We start from the raw sequence: 17,239 nt of genomic DNA, 5'->3' as shown, positions 1-17,239 counted from the left end.
GCTAACCGATTTCAGCAACCTTTGTAGGTCGCGAGTCATTCCGTACATCAAGCAATACAGCAGATATGTGCAGGGGCTATCGCTGGCCGAAGCTATCCCTGCATGACCACTTGAAGCAGATGTTCCTTTCTATATAGCCAGATGTACTATTCGAGCGTGTTTGGCGCGCGATGTAAGACTTGTCTGATCGCTCGGGATTAGATGACTGTGCAGGCTTCGGTGCAGGCTTCATTTCGCGCAGCGTATGATTTTGCGCACTGTGCACGAGAACACCGGACTAGCCGTATTAGTGTGTGCTACACTAAAGGTGAAGCCGACACCAGGGGATAAAAGAGCACGATCGCGCCCTCGAACACGGTAGTAAATTACACTGTTTCACTGCCTGCGCGCGCGACTGCACGACGTGGGAAGAAGCAGACGAAAGGGAAGCGCATCTCTCTAGCAAAACAAAAAACACGCATAGATTCGGTTTGTGTGTTTTATTATTTAACTAAACTTTAATTCGTCTATTGAAGCAACGCATTACACAAACACAAGCTGTTGCCTTCAGTAATTCAGGAAATCACATGTCACTATGAGTGACGTCACAGCACAGACATGTACGTAGGCGCTCTTGCTCATATGGCCACCTATCCGGCTGAGAGCGCGGCGCCACTACATAGTTGGCGTGCACTGTATGCAGTGCGCTTGTCAGTTAAAAGTAGCCAGATCTCGTGAGGCGCCCTTTAAAAGCTTGGCAGGTACGACCGCTGGACCCGTATTTATAATGAAGTTTTTACACTGGAACTGTTCGCAAGAACAAGTGGCAGTCAATCATAATGTTAGACACAATAGCCAGCCAATGTGAAAAAGCTTTGTGAAATTGGTCCCGCTCGGCTGGCCCGTCAACAAAATCATCGAAAGCCATGTGATTGATGTCTTTGCCACCTTATTCCTGCAACCTTTGAAATGAAGTCTCAAGTATGCTTACGAGTTTTTGCTGGCGTAATAAACTTCACGTACATTTAAAAAGAAAGTTTTTTTCTTTTTTATCAGGATCATGGACTACTGGCTTCGTATGCGAAACGAGTGTCGCTTTATTCTTTGCGCAGATAAATAATACTAACAAGATAGGCATGACACCTTATTCGCACCGAAGAAAACTGCAAAACAAAACTTATTGCTGGCTGAAAGAGATGTCGTGTATCCGCCCATGATCTTTGGCATGCGAAGGAGAGTAGTCAGCGATGACAAGTCCGCATTTTGACTGCACTGTTTGGAATATCATCGTTTCAGCGTTACGAACAAAATATCGTGCGGGTTTTTACAACGATTCCGCCATCTTGAACGCTAATACACGGGTAATCAATATTATATTTCTCCGCAGCAGCTTCTACAACCCTAAAGGTATTCAATTTGCTACTCGGGAGACACCAGTTGATGCTTCTTGATTCAATGTGAAGCCAATCACTTCAGTCTTCCGAGCGATCGGTGTGCAACAGTACAAGGATCTCTTTTTGCACAACATTTCGTATTTTGGCTCTCTTATTCACAATGATCCTTAAGACACACAATGCGTCCCAGAGAAAGCGAGTAGAACAGGGTGCTTCTATAAAAGTGTATTTTAAAAAAGTGTACACGCATAAGCTCGATTCTACAGCATAGGCCTAGAGCGCTTTGACCTCCGAAACCACGTCTTCTTTGTGTACATATGGTTCATGCGCGTTGTACCAGTCTACGATTTACTACTTTAACAGACTGGTACACAAAGAGTAAGTCAAGTGTTTATAGCGAATGCTAATTTTATCCGCTTTTCTTGGGCCTGCTATGTGCTTGCCAACGTTGCCGATCTCTCTCTTCATACTCCCGGTTTGCCGCTAGTTCTACTACTTATACTACTATTACTTCTAGTATTAGTATTAATAATATATTAAGGAAATAATATTAAACAAGACGACCTAAGCATAAAGCTTTTGCGCGCCATGGAATTGTTGGACATAATGTCATATCTCGTGTAAGATAGGCCCGCCATGAAGGATTATCCTAAACCTAGACAATATTCAAAACAGTCACGGTATAAGTTGGCACTCGTGGTCATGCACAATACAGCCGGGTTAAACTGCTTTTCGCAGCCTGCGATATCAAAAAACAGTTCGCTCCGACGACATCCTGTTTATTTGACACTGCAGCTTGCGAGGCTTGCGCTATCTTATTGACAGAAGCCCTGTGTTGGAACAGAGATCCTGAAAAATTGCCCTGCTATGTTCTATGGTGGACAAATCAAAGGCGAACAGCGTAGCCCGTGGCAATCGTGCAATCAACGCGACCTGCTGGCCATGCTCAAGTCACGCGGTGGGTGCGAGAGTACGTGTCCCACTGCGATAAGTTCGACCGCGATTTCCTGCGCGCTAGTTTTGTCATACCGTCGAACCTGTGCCCCGCTGACTTTAATTTAATTAATATTTGGGGTTTTACGCGCCAAAACCAGTTTCTGATTATGAGGCACGCCGTAGTGGAGGACTCCGGAAATTTTGACCACCTGGGGTTCTTTAACGTGCACCTAAATCTAAGCACACGGGTGTTTTCGCATTTCGCCCCCATCGAAATGCGGCCGCCGTGGCCGGGATTCGATCCCGCGTCCTCGTGCTCAGCAGCCCAACACCATAGCCACTGAGCAACCACGGCGGGTCCGCTGACTTTGCCGTGAAAGCAGCTGTTCGTGTCACGCGGTGTCGCCTAAAGGCAGCCCGCACGTGTGAGATGAGCGTTTGCTTTTCTCGCTATCAAGCCTGCCTTTATATTTATGTATTGATTTTTGCCACCATCGTCTCCTCGCTATCACCGGCGCTTTAACTGCTGGAAGGTTGCACTGCTAATGCCACTCAATTGTATTGTTAAAAACGCCACTTGCACAAGAGCCCCATCTTAACGGGGCGGTGTTGGCATGTCGCGCTATCGTATATAATTGCAGGAACCAGTGTTCATAAGGCCATTAGAACTCAGCCCAGGCACGTAGCCAGGATTTTTTTTCGGGGGGGGGCACCACCTCCATCATCAACCTCACCATCACCACCACCACCACCACCACCACCACCATCATCATCATCATCATCATCATCATCATCATCATAATCATAATCATCATCATCAGCCTGTTTTATGTCCACTGCAGGACGAAGGCCTCTCCCTGCAATGCGATTTCCAAATACCCCTGTCCTGCGCCAACCGATTCCAACTAGCGCCCGCGAATTTCCTAATTTCATCGCTCCGTCTAGCCTTTTGTCGTTGTCGATTGCCTTTTCCTTCTCTTGGTAACCATTCTGTAACCCTAATGGCCCAACGGTTATCTAACCGGCGCATTACATGACCTGCCCAGCTACATTTCTCTTGATGTCAATTAGAATATCGTCTATACCCGTTCGCTCACTGATCCAAACCGCTCTTTCTCTCTCTTAACGTTATTCCTAGCAATATTCGTTCGATCGCTCTTTGCGCGGTCCTTAACTTGCTCTCAAGTTTCTGCCCCATGTGTCAGCACTGGCAAAATGCACTGATTGCACACCTTACTTTTCAATAATAATGGTAAGCTTCCAGTCAGGAGCTGGCAATGTCTGCCGCATGCTATCCAACCTATTTTTATTCTTCTGTGAATTTCCTTCTCATGATCAGGGTTGCCTGTGATTAACTGACCTAGGTAAACGTGCTCCTTCACAGTCTCTAGTAGCCGATTGGCGATCCTGATTTCTTGTTCCTTTGTTGTTGTTGTTGTCGTCGTTGTTGTTGTTGTAGCCTGTGGCACGTGTGGCTCCTACCCACGATGGGGGATTGGCCAAGAAATGGGTGCATTATTCCAAAATAATATAGAGCATAAATTTCCTAATATCTATGCGAATAGCGTTGAATAGGGTTGAATTACCGGCTAAAATAAAATCAGGAAGGTGCTGTTGAATGAGGAATAATTAATTTAAAAATAAAAGAAAAATAGTATTTAGCAGGGCATTCGTTTAGATTCTGTAAGGAATGTTTGGACAGCGAAGCATGCATCCCTGTGGCTTAATCCCAAAGTGGACGCCCCGAACGAAAGAATTGCAGGTTCTGTCCAGTCCAGGCCAATTCTTCGAAAAGGTATCTCCAACAATCTTTTTCTTAACGCAGCAGAGCGGCGGCATGATAGAAGAAGTGCTGTATCATCTCCTCCTCCTCACAAAAAGAACAAAGGTGAGAGGGAACCAAACCCGACCTGTATAAATAGACATTTAGGGAGGGAATGCGGCAGCATAATTTGGTGAGGCAGACCTCAAGCATCTTTGAGTAAGAAGATTCGCTATGCCAGGGAAATGCCAGGTGTTTATACTCTGGAGAAGCTGTAAAATGTGGGTTTCTGGGTTTCTGTGGGTTTCAAATGTGGTTTCTGTCAAATAGGAGTTTCTGTATCCTGTTCATTACTGTTTCTAAGTGAGGTATCGTGACTCCTCTTGGTACTGTATACAGGTCGACTTAGAATTTTTCCGCTGCTTTTACTATGTCTTCGAGATTGCTGATGATATTCCCCTTTTTACCTTTTAGTGCATACATCATGGTTTGTCCTATGCCAGGTTTCTTTTTTACTGATTTCAGGCTGCGTTCATTTTTTACGGCTTCTTCAGTATTTGTCATGTTATAGTTTCGAATATCAGTTATTTTCGCCTTGTTGATCAGTTTTGACAGTTCCGCGAATTGCGTAACGCTGTGCGGCCGCCAGTCCCATACAACCGCGTAGAGCGCAGGACTCTGCGATTCTAGACGTACTGCGCTCACCGCCAAAGGTTAGAAAAACACCCACATAAGCACAGCAGAGAAGTGACTACGTGAGGCGGTTCGACCGATAACTGTAGAAGCGTCATTCAAAACAAGTAATTGTTCTCCACTTCCGGCGACGTTTTCTCTGCTTCCTTTTTCAATAAAAAGATGTTGATCCATAAATAGTCTCATAAACAACGCCTAACTTATTTATTATTCGCTTTTGCTTGCAGTTCTGTTGTTGCCTTGGCACGCTCCCTTAGTATATCGCTTAATTTCTCAACTCCTTGCGATTTTGTTTCCAGTTGCCAATTTTGCACGAAAGGTGCTATACAGTTAGGCAAAAACAGACGAGGTAACGAGCGACACTCATCTTACTTATGGATTTAAGGGTTATTGCAGGGTTTCATGATGGACGCTCTTTCACATTATTTTATTTCCCACCTTATCTAACCCATATCACGTGTATATGGTTCCGGGCATCTGCCAGCGTCGGGGCGAGCCGTAACTCAAGAAAATAATGAAGCAAAGGGATAGGTTAAACGCAATTGACGTTTTCTCCGGCCGCAACTCGTTCCATGAGAGTACAGACCAGCTGAGTAACAGCCGCATCCCTCTCCTGGTCCCAGGATCAGCCTAAACAAAGAAGGTTGAACTAACAAAAGCAACAGCTATGCGCGTGACGGTTGAATAGATGGTGACAACTGAACGCATCTCGAGTTAATCGCGCGGGTGCGGAATCTATGAGAAACCTGTCCTTCACATTACAAGAGGTGCCGATAACTACCGCCGCCTAAAAGAAGTGAAAAAGGCAGCATAATGCTGACCGATGAACATCTGTCAAGTCTCAACGTTGATCTGGTGGCGCTTTAGGAATGTGTGAGGAGTGGTGGCGTGGGTGAGGAGGGGGAGGGGGGGTATGGCACTTGATTTCGGGGGGGGGCGCCCCCCCCCCTGGGTACGTGCCTGACTCAGCCATGCCTGGTGTGTCTACAGAAGACAGACTTCAGATGATAGCTCTTTACCGGTACAATGTGCCGCAGTGTGACATTGCCAGCATTACTGGCCGCCAGTTGGCGACTGTTAATGGGATTCTCCAGTAGTACTGTGACGATGGACGGCTAAGGAAGATAAGCCCGCCATGAATGGTTACCCTAACCTCAACAATATTCAAAACAGCCACGGAATAAGTAGGCGCTCGTGGTCAATCACACCACAGCCGGGTTAAACGGCTTCTTTGTAGCCTGCGATAGGAAAAAAAAGAGCTAGCTCCGACGACATCCTGTTTATTTGACACTGCATCTTGCGAGGGTTCCCCTTGTTTGCGCTATCGTGTCAACAGAAACCCATAGTTGGAACAGAGATCCTGTAAAACTGCTCTGCTTTGTACACACCGAACACTACGCAGCGCGTAATAATATCATGCTATCGCAAAAAAGCAATAAGGCGCGGGTATTTTCGCCTCGCTCCCAGATACAAACAATGGTTCACGAAGTCAGCTAAAATGTCGTAACTAATTACAAAAGTATGTTTTTTTCTACAGAGTATTCTTCAAATTTCTTATTCACAATATGTTCGCATCTTGCGCTTGTGAAAAGTAATTGCGGCAATGAGTATCGGTTATGAAGAGTCAACTGTCAGGCTCAGAGTAATCTCCCACATCAGACAAGCCCACAGCTCGCACTCTCACGCGCACGGCAAGAGCAGGCCGACGCGCATCTATGCATATAAATACACACGCGTGCATACACTTGCATTTAGCAACACATATGCTCGTTGGGGGTCAATTGGGATGTAAAACCGGGATTGTCGGATGACAATCAAGTCGTGGTGGAAATGCCTTTGTAAAGTGCTCAGGTGAAGTCTAGCCAAGCAGCCGCGTTAATAGCATTGTTTTTCCTTCCTTGATGTACACAAACTGTGACCATAAATAAGGGAGCTTTTCGTTCCTATTCGGAAACGCACACGGGACCGTTACTTCCTCTGTTGCCACTAAGTTCTTCGGTTTGACTGACTTCGTCTGCTCACTGAGATTGCTCGTGAAGTTCTCTGCATTGTAATTGTTTTGGTGAGTGAGTCACTTCAGCGTAAGGAGAGCTTTCTAAACAGCTTTAACGTAGAGAATCGATACTACGTGATCACCTCATGCTGTAGAGAGAAAGATTCGAAAAAGCGAGACATCGACCCTTCGGAATGAATGCCTGCCTTATCTCCACTACTTTTGTTCTAGTTTCCCTATTGAAGCGAGCTACGATTTTATTTCAAATCTAGGGCTGTTGTTGCTCAGCGATGTCTCGTCGAGCACTAGTCGGGGTAATGCAACGCGGTGTTCACCAAAACGGCAAACGTTTACACAGTTTACAGGCATATAAACGCCGCGAGATCCATCGTATATACTTTCGGATAAAGGCGTTCAGTACTCACGCGCCAGAGCCTTTCATTGCCTCGGTGCATGGATGAATGTGACTGATGGACACAAAAGGAAAAAAAAAAAGGACTGCGCCAATCCTCCACTGTACGAGTGAGAAGCAGACGAAGAAAGGCGGAGTTACCATGAACGCTGTGTATTAGATTACAGAGTTTGGCGTAAATTTATGCACTTCTTTGTCGTGAATACTAGCTACACCTGTTACTCAACAGGTTCCGCTTAGGCACTGTGCCAAATTATATTGAAACCTTTCCTCAACGTTGAAAGAACGCAAAAAAGAGGAACCCGGCGTTACTCTTAAAGGCCAAACTTTAAAACATTGATTCTGTTGCATTGCTCCGATTCAACACAAGATTATCGCTCTGCTTCCTTAGAATTTATATCATTTTAGGCTCTGAACATGGAGGGTGAATAAAAAAAAACGAGTCTAGCTTTCGATCTGGAAAGACCATATCCAACTGCTGCATAAACATAACACAAGGTTCCTGTTCACACTAATGGTCTGCACGCATTTCTGGTTTCTATACAACTGCGTTGCAATGCGAAGATTCGTGAACGGAGCTTTCAGCACACATTGTTTGTTGCAATGCGCAACGCTCTGCTCAGCGCGGCATTATACAGCCGTTTCATTCTTCTAGCCTGGAAGAATATTCGGCCCTATGCCTTCTTCCGCAATATAATGTAAAGTTTTAAATTGTTTCTACTTTCTTTCAAGACATTGGTTAAATTGACAAGTTTTAGTACACTTACATAAGCACCATCTCCTTTGGATTCCCTGTACAATACTACGGACGCCTGCAGCAAATGATGTGAAGAGAGACGCCGTTCTTGGTAGTCGTTCTCGCTCTGATTGGCTCTTGACCACACCACTGCCGTGAATCTATACTCGCAGCTTAAATCGCGCCTAAAGTTAAGCTAGTGCGTACAATAGTATGATCATACAGTTCGTTTTTCTTTCTAACACCTGATAAAATTTACTCGGATCACAGCAGTAAACGAGGACAAGGGTAACTTAAGAGTCACGATTTTCGTTGGCCTCAACCACATGAAGCCAACAAATAATGAAGTCAAGGACAGCATAGAAAAAGTTATATATGTAGTTTTTCATTGAGCTGTAGAAATGCGAAGGGGAAATGAAAGTGGACGCGGAATTTTGCCGTAGCTAGCAGGGGGCTGAACCCACAACCTTCGCATCACGCATGCTTTGCATTACCAATTGCGCTACGATGGAACTTGTGCTCGCTATGCTTGGCCGTTCACCAAACCGCTGTCCTGACTACTGCTTGCATAATGAAAGTCATAAAATCTCTTGAACTGAACGCGGGACATGGAAACTGGACAAGGAAGGGGAAACAACACATCCTTGGGGTCCAAAATTCCATGATGTCGCCGTGAGAATAACTCTTCAAGGTCGGATCATTTTTTTTTTAGAATACAAGGTCAACACGAGATTTATGCGCTGTGGGGTTCTTCTGGATGAGTTGTTTTAGTGACGCAGGACAAGGCGAGGTGTATTAGTTCACCTCTTTGAAAGGCGTCATGTCGATAAGAAGTGTGTGTACCCTAATCGACACCTGGTACGGTAATGTCTGCCATAGTTATGAGATTTGAAACGTGGACGTTCTGTTTGCGCCCAAATTAATAGTGCACATATGTCCTGTCAATGGTATAAATAGGAAGACGGTATAAGACCGACGGTATTAGAGTGTGCTTCGCCGAGTAGAGATTGCATCACAAAGATTCACGATTAAAGCCCAGGAATGCGAGAGAAGCTCAGGCCTGACCAAAATAAGAGAGCGACACTACCACCTCGGCATTTGTTACGATGCAGACAGCGACGTAGCAGGAAGGTGCAAGTTCGGAGTCTAGAATTCCTCCATGTAGCCATGGTTCAGTTCGGCAGACTATATGTGGAGAATGCGAAGTTGCTAGAGACAGACTATCAATGAGCTTGCTCGAGATGCTTCTAGCATTTATTTAGTAATTTATTTATTTATTTATTTAGTAATTAATTAATTAATTTATTTATTTATTTATTTTTATTTACGATATCTTCACAACACAATTTCTCGATCGTTGCCTTGAAGTCGGTGGAGTACACTACTGGAGCGGGCCACAACGTAAGAGGGAAGGACATTCCAACCTCGTGATATTTTGATAAAAAAAGGAATGAACAAATGTGCCGGCTATGCTGTTTTTTTGTGACTGTTGCGATCTTAATGATGATGGGCGGCCTTGATGGCAAAATTATTGGATGACGCTAGATAAAACTCGAAGATTAGGCGCAGACGTGCTATACCGACGCGCGACGAAAGACGTTTAAGGCAAACGAGAGATTTTAATTCGTTGGCACTTGTCTGATATGAGTAATCTGAGAAAATGAATCGGACTCGACATTTCTGCAGAAATTCTAGCGTTTCCTTAAGGCTGCACTGGTCAGGGTCCGAAACAGCGCATGCGTATTCAAGTTTCGGTCTGAATAATGTTTGACAGGCGAGAAGTCGGACCGAAGGAGCTGCTAGGTAAAGGTTCCAACGTAGACACCCAAGAGCGCAGTTAGCTTCGTTAAACGTGCGTTATGTGAAGGGACCTTGTTAATTTTGACGAAAAATTAACACCTAAGTCCTTGCGCGTATTTACGCTTGAAAGTTCGGAGTTGTAAATCATATAATTCGTCAGTCAAAAACATATTGCTGGCGAGGAAAAGAAAGCAGTGATGTTTTCTTCGTGTTTAGTGACAAGAGTCACTTGTTATACCTGATTTCGATTCGATGGAGTTCAGACTGAAGTAAGTGAATGTCAGATATGTTAATTGGATGATAAAGGACGCAGTAATCTACGAACAGTCTGGTGTTAGAAGAAATAATACTCGGTAAGTCGTTCATATAAGTTAGGGCTGGGGAATATATTATATGGAGTAAAGAAAGTTGTTCAAAGGCGGAAGGGGCGTAGACAACGGGGAGATGTGGATGATAAGGATGATTCGCGGGTTTCATTCACAAGATGGTTAGAAGATTCATCCGAGTGGTAAGGGACGCGGCCAATGAAAAGATGGTCTCGCTGGAGCTTCACAATGACATCATTGCTTGGAAATTACCTAAATCTTCAGAAGTGTGAAGAGATGGGCCGTTTCGTGCTGACACGTTTTTCATTAGGTCTTGAATTAGTGAAGGCAAGGCGCAGAAGACCAGGACTCAAGAAGAAGAACACAAACGGCAGGACCGACAGGACGGGTCCTGTGGTTTGTGTTCTTCTTGAGGCCTGGTCTTCTACGCCTTGCTTTTACTAATTCAAGCATGAACAAACTAGCCAAAGCAAGAGTTTTACTCATTAGGTCTATTTTGCTTCGAAAGTCTATTAACCTCATACTCAAAGCACGCAAGCGTTCACTTCCCCTTATTTCGATGCTGTTTAACGAATTTATTTAAGGATAAAAAATGTTGAGCTTTGGGACAACTCCACGATCCTGTCTTTATGTAGGACATTATGTTTCTTGACTTCTCTGAGTCTGTGCAACATGATATTTCGCCTAGAGTGAGTATCTGTATCATCATTTTTTTAAATATTTTTAAGGGAGCGGCAAGCGTGTATTTATACCCTTACAAAAATTTTTAATGTGTTTTTTTAGAAAGTCTTTTGAACTTTCTCTATAGAACTCTATTGTGTTTATTTTGATTGCCTATAGAATTTTCCTATAGAGTTTCAAAAGTTATTTGGCCACCGCATTCTTATAGGAACTCTAAAGACACATTTCTATAGAACATTTCTATCGAGTTGCTTTAGAGATGCTAAAGACAAATTTCTATAGAATATTTCTATCGAGTTGCTTTAGAGATGCTAAAGACAAATTTCTATAGAATATTTCTATCGAGTTCCTTTAGAGATGCTAAAGACACATTTCTATAGAACATTTCTATCGAGTTGCTTTAGAGATGCTAAAGACAAATTTCTATAGAATATTTCTATCGAGTTGCTTTAGAGATGCTAAAGACAAATTTCTATAGAATATTTCTATCGAGTTCCTTTAGAGATGCTAAAGACAAATTTCTATAGAATATTTCTATCGTGTTTCTTTAGAGATGCTAAAGGCAAATTTCTATAGAATATTTCTGTCGAGTTGCTTTAGATATGCTAAAGGCAAATTTCTATAGAATATTTCTATCGCGTTGCTTTAGAGATGCTAAAGACAAAAATTCTATAGAATATTTCTATGCAGTTGCTTTCGAGTCCCTACAAGCAAATGCCTATAAAAGCTAGGCCGATGTGTGTAAAGTACTTGCAATTTACCAAAGTTCTACTGTAGGCAATAAGGACTACAGTAAATGCAGTGGCAAAATAATTGGTGCTACAACCACAAAGTATTCAGTTTGAAATGTTTATTGCACTTCAGACTAGATACATGCTTCATATATGTGACATACACACTTCAGACTAGAACTTGCAAAACACAAACTGTAGCTGCCAACATGCTTCTCAGGTCAAGCTGGTGGTGCAAACACACGAAACATGAGGTAAAAGAATCAGTGGCAGACTTCATTACAGTTGACACCTCGCAATAACAGGCTTTACTAGGACAAGAAACCATACCATTAAAACTGCAAAAGGAGTGCCTGTTCCAGCAGTGCACATTAAATGTTTGGATACTAAAGCCTGAAAATAGACTGATATGAATGTGCACTGCAATGTTGTGTCAGCCTGACGAAACGACACAGCATTTTAGTCTGAGCAAAAATAACACTGGCAGTCGCTGCAAAAATGTGGCAAATAATGGCTTTCACAGATAAGTACACCATATACCGAAACCACACAGCATTTTAGTCTATGTTTATGTGTAAAATTAGCACTGGTAGGCCCTGCAAAAATGTGGCAAACAGGGGTTATCATAGAGCAGTACAGCATATATCGTAAAAAGTTTAAAAGCTTGTATTTCGTTGTAAGGGAAACAATTTTGAGATCAGAGCCAATATTCTAATTAGGGTGAGAAATACAAACCAGACCGACACACGCAATGACTAAAGAGATTTAGCTCAGGAGCTCCTATGTAATGCACATGAACAGTAGAATCGTTTTTCTCGGCAACTGTGCAACCAAATTTGATGAGGTTTGATACATTTAAAAATGTTTAAATTATAGTTTTTACATTAACACCATCAATTTTTATTAAAATTTCCTGAAAATAGCAAAACTTGAAGGAAAAGGACTTAGTTTGCAACTGTAAATAAAAAAAAGAGCTAGCACAAGTTCGTTAATTCTGTAAATTTTCCTACTCAAATACATCCAAAATACAGAAATACTTTTAAGACAACCACAGCACTCATTTGAATTAAGTTTGCGGCATTTGAGAATTCTACCTGTTGCAGGAAGAACTATTTGGCAGGTTTAAGAAAAATAACACCACGAAGCTTGCTAATCCCCGTCTCTGTGCCAGAAAGAGATATCATAGTTCTGCAGACTCCATCTGCTATGTATAAAGTCAACAAACTGTATATATGAATTTACAGCTTACATGAAATTGTTGCAACGTTTGAGAGTTTCACGCATCTACTCATAAATTAGTGATTGTATATTAGAGCAGCATATGGTATCTCTAATTTGACAGATTAAATTATGGTATTGGGTCCAACAGAAATGTGATCTCATTTTTTGTTATATAAGATTTGTTAACCTTACTGCTCTGTTTCTTCGAAATTTACAGTTTCCATGAATTCGTGCTACGTGAATTATGCTTTTTCAAATAACGTTTACTTTGATGCAACAATATTTCTTTATTTTACCTGACTCCTTGCTAAAAAACTGCACAGTATTCATGAGATATGAATAAATAAATATTAAGTGAATAAGTAAACAAATAAATATTGCGGTTTGTCTTATCATTCCACCACCAGCATGAACTGTAGGGAGCTTTGGCTACTGCCCACATGGTTGCAAGTTCATTCTTACATGATCACCTGCTATTTCACTTCCCAGGAATGGAGTGAGGAAAGGCTAGTTTTTGGCCTCATTTGGTCCGTCTAGTAACGGCGACGGTGGAGCCTGGAAAATAAAATTGAAATTAATTTTCAAAAGGTGTAATGAACATTCAGTCATAATGTATTAGCAGGCACAAACATGCCACAAATATCTATATAGTTGTAGCATTATGCTAAGTTTCCTTTCAGTATTTCAGAAAAAAATTATAACAGAAAGGTGGCAGAACGCCCGACCTCCCCACCACTCTGCCAAACAGTGGCAGTTCTTTTGAGAATCACTTTTGAGAATATTTTTACTTTCCCAAGATTCGGTGACATCAGCACTGGGCCAATGTGCCTGGCAGTAGAATACAATTGCTGATGACAAAAAGCATCTCCGAACGACAACAGCCTAGTCACACATTAATCTCATCTTGCAATGACAACACATTCCCATTTATAACATAAGCAAGCAGGAAAACCCATGAGCTAAGAGTCCTATACAGATGTCACACTATGCATAGAAAAAAATTTTTTTGAAAAGAAGGGAATGATCTACTGGCTTCTATTGCTGAGCGGTAGACAAAATTAATATTCCATCCGCTATTAGCCATAGTTGGTATGTACTATGCTTAATATGCGAATAATAAATTTCTCACATGGAGCTTGGGCAATCATGACGATGCATCTAAGTATGCATTGTATGGGGAACAATAATGTTTTAAGTTGTTTTCGCAAACTATGATGGATAACTGCCAATTTGTGGTATTTGGAACACAGTCGCGGTGTCACTGTCAGATACAATGGACACAGTATATTCGTGCTTTTTGAGTCATTGAGACAATTAGTTTCTAATCTAGTACGGGTATGTACACTGATATGTATCCTAAACGCAATGATAAGACTGCCCAATTGCAATTGAAAAGTTAATTCAGTTTTAATTAAAAAGTGTTCTTCTTGCAACCTGGCACGTGAAAAACAGAAAACAAAAATTATACTAATCAAGTAACTTTGAAAACTGATTGCATAACTGCTCTATAGATCAAGCAGAAAATTTAACAAGAAATAACGTGCCTAAAACTAGTTGCAACAAACAAATTTGTTACTACGAAGGGTGCGGACAATTCAGTAAACAGATTGTGACCTAGTCTTTTTATGTGGCATTCCTCAGTGATGTTGTTGGTCAATTGGTTGCCGCAGCTGAACAGTCTAAATCTGGCGCGCATCCCCAGTCCCATCGGTGCATGGTCAAGTGGGACGAACATACTGATCCGGGGAGTGAATTATGGTACTGTCTTAGGTACGTGTTGAGGCACCGGTCAATCTGTTGCATGTACATTTGACCAAATATACACATGATCACAAGAATAGACTACACTACCCCTGACAGACAAGACAAATTTAGTGGTATCTAAGCAAGCCTTTCTTGTCAGGGTGCCATATGCACAGCAGTGTGCAAGAGAATTGAGAAATTGAGAAAGGCAAGCAGGCAAGGGAGGCTTGCTCGGTGAAAGATACCACCAAATTTGTCGTGTGTCACAGGCAGTGAGTGCACTGTATCCCTTTCACATGTGGTCAAGCGTACATAGGGCAAACTGGCTGGTATCTTCTCATGTGTATAAGAGGTCACCATATTTCATTTAAAAGACCAGTATGGTCATCCAACTTGGCCGTACATTTCTACAACAGGGCTTCATGTTGGATTACAATCGTTCATCTGTTTTCATCCACCGTAAAAACTGACAAGTGAAATCGATGAGGCATACCACATATATAGTAAGAGATGTGGGTGAGCCCCCATATTTAATGCAACAAACAAAAAAGGCATCCTGTGTAGGTCACAAGGTATCCATATCAGTCTGTGCCTATGTACTACAGAAGTAAATGCAGCTTAGTAAATACTGACCTTCATATTAATTTTCAAGAAATTAAAGCTCACCAAATGTGTATTTTGCAGTGGCTGTTACTATGGGAACAGAGAAGTAACTGTAAAGATATCATTGATAAACAAAGATGTGCACACTACGTGCTTAGACCTGTGACATATTTAGTCCACTACCCTTCGAATTCCTACATGCACAGAAAACTGCACGAGATTGTAGCACAAACAGAAAAAAATTATGCAAATAGGGGTACAGCATAGGAAATAGTTTTCAAAGAATAAAACCCCAATAAAAAGTCATAAATACACTATGTACAAAGCAAAAAATATATGTAACTTGCAGGTAAGCAACTTACGCAAAGGAAATACTAAACATCAGGAATGGTTGGGTATAGTTTTATACAGAACACAATCATGTGGGCATAATGGCTATGCACACTAATAGGTAGCAAGTTCAATAAGGTTGCATAAATATTTAGTCTCTTTAGTATGCTGCATTAAGTAATGTGTTGACAAACTTCACCATGAATGACACCAAGCCCCCTTTTTGGAACACGTACATTTCATACACACCTGTCATGACCATCCAGATCACACGCCATGCTGCTGCAGCCATATATCCACAGGGTCTGCATTTCTTGGGGCTCCTCGATCTTGTAGTTTATGTTGTGGGTCACGGCCTCGCCACTACAAAATCAATTCTATGTTAGCTTATAGCAGTGGCACAATAAAGCTGTGATATCGTGAAAACATGCAATCAGCACTAAAAGAGTCACGAAAACAATGTCTGCACTAATGTGGAAAGAGAGCAAATGCTTGAAATCATCGAATGTTATGACAATGCGGACCTCTACATCAAATAAAGTTTTGGACGCACCGCAGCAGCAGATTACAATCTAAACTTAACGTTTTTTTTCCATTACTTAGTATAGGCAACGTTCCCCTGTCATGCTTAGTTAAGTCAATTATGTCAACACATCTTGCCTTGGAAATAAAGCTGTACTAGTAGCAAGATGTGATTGGCTTACATTTTTTTCTTAGACCTGTTCGTTAGCCAAAAACCTCGTAAGCAGAGATTGTGCACAACGTCGAAGCATTTATAAGTGAGGAAACGTCATTGAAGAAAGAATCGATGAAGAGGTAGACGGGTCGTTACTATGCAACTTTAGCAGACAAGCGGGAGCTCACGCACAACTGCACAAGGCGAACACGATTTCCGAAACTTTTCTCAGGGGAAGCAAACACTTATCAGGATTATCAATTCCGCACTGTGGCAATAGAGTTGCGTACACAATTCTTACAACCAGCGCGTAGCAAGTATCAGCACAGGGTTCACTGTTGTCGTGGGTGTTCCACTTACTACGTTCGCAAGGCACTCTATACACACACGGGAAGCACACACAACACGGATGAACGCACGTGTAGTTGGCGAGCACGATTGCTTACCGTTTCAACAGTACGACGAGGTCGAAAGGCACTCTCCAAGTTTCCAGTGATGCGTCTGCGATGTTACTTGCAGCATACAAGCCGCTGGGTAGTGGACGAGCTGAGGCGCGCTAATAATACGCATTACTTCTTTGCGCCGTCCACCAAACTTTCCACGAACACAAGCGGAGACAAAGGGAACGCACTCCATGGCATGAAAATCGTTGGTCCACATTTAGCTGGCGCGCCACGCATACGGCGTGCTTACAGCGAGACTCAAGCCATCTTCTGGCACTTTCGTGCTCGCGAACTACGCCTCATTTCATTACAGCAAACCTAATAACACACGATCAAACAAACACATCGACGCAGCCCGCATAACAACCGTTGAAGACGGAGCAATAACAACACGCCGTACCTTCGTATTCTACCTGTCGCGTTGAATACGAAAATACTGGCGCCGCCAGCGCCGTCTGTATAATAGTGCGGCTGCCGTGGCCTCCGTGATTCCTACAATAATACCCACTACAGCAGGTTTTGTGTCGTTTTGAGCCGGCCTTTGAGCCGAACTACATACATATGTTGCTAGACAAGAAGAAACATTGACATGCTCATATTGTGTGCTATAGTTTAGGGCAGAAATAAATTACATGCAGTATTCTTGCTTTTGAATCGCTTATGCCACATGTAGCCAGCAAAAAGCATGGCCTTCAAGATCTCGACAATTTACCCTGTGTAAGCTATCGCTGCGGTGTGATTTTAACGATTTCAACCTCGGTCACTGGCCTTAAAACCCTA

General features: G+C 42.5%; 1 protein-coding gene and 1 long non-coding RNA gene across 3 annotated transcripts in view; one reads left to right on the top strand and one right to left on the bottom strand.

The window, feature by feature from the left end:
• LOC139051388 (uncharacterized) overlaps positions 1-17,239 on the top strand; it is a 357,169-nt gene that overhangs the window by 138,047 nt on the left and 201,883 nt on the right. The window lies entirely within an intron of this gene.
• LOC139051274 (uncharacterized) lies at positions 11,671-16,810 on the bottom strand. Its single transcript, XR_011509299.1, has 3 exons — positions 16,463-16,810; positions 15,590-15,703; positions 11,671-13,219 (listed from the first exon to the last, which is right to left on the bottom strand). It is a non-coding gene; the product is annotated as an uncharacterized lncRNA (long non-coding RNA).

The sequence above is a fragment of the Dermacentor albipictus genome, unplaced genomic scaffold (genome assembly GCF_038994185.2).
Source record: "Dermacentor albipictus isolate Rhodes 1998 colony unplaced genomic scaffold, USDA_Dalb.pri_finalv2 scaffold_11, whole genome shotgun sequence".
NCBI lineage: Eukaryota > Metazoa > Arthropoda > Arachnida > Ixodida > Ixodidae > Dermacentor > Dermacentor albipictus.
This window is presented reverse-complemented; position numbering and strand designations above follow the sequence as displayed.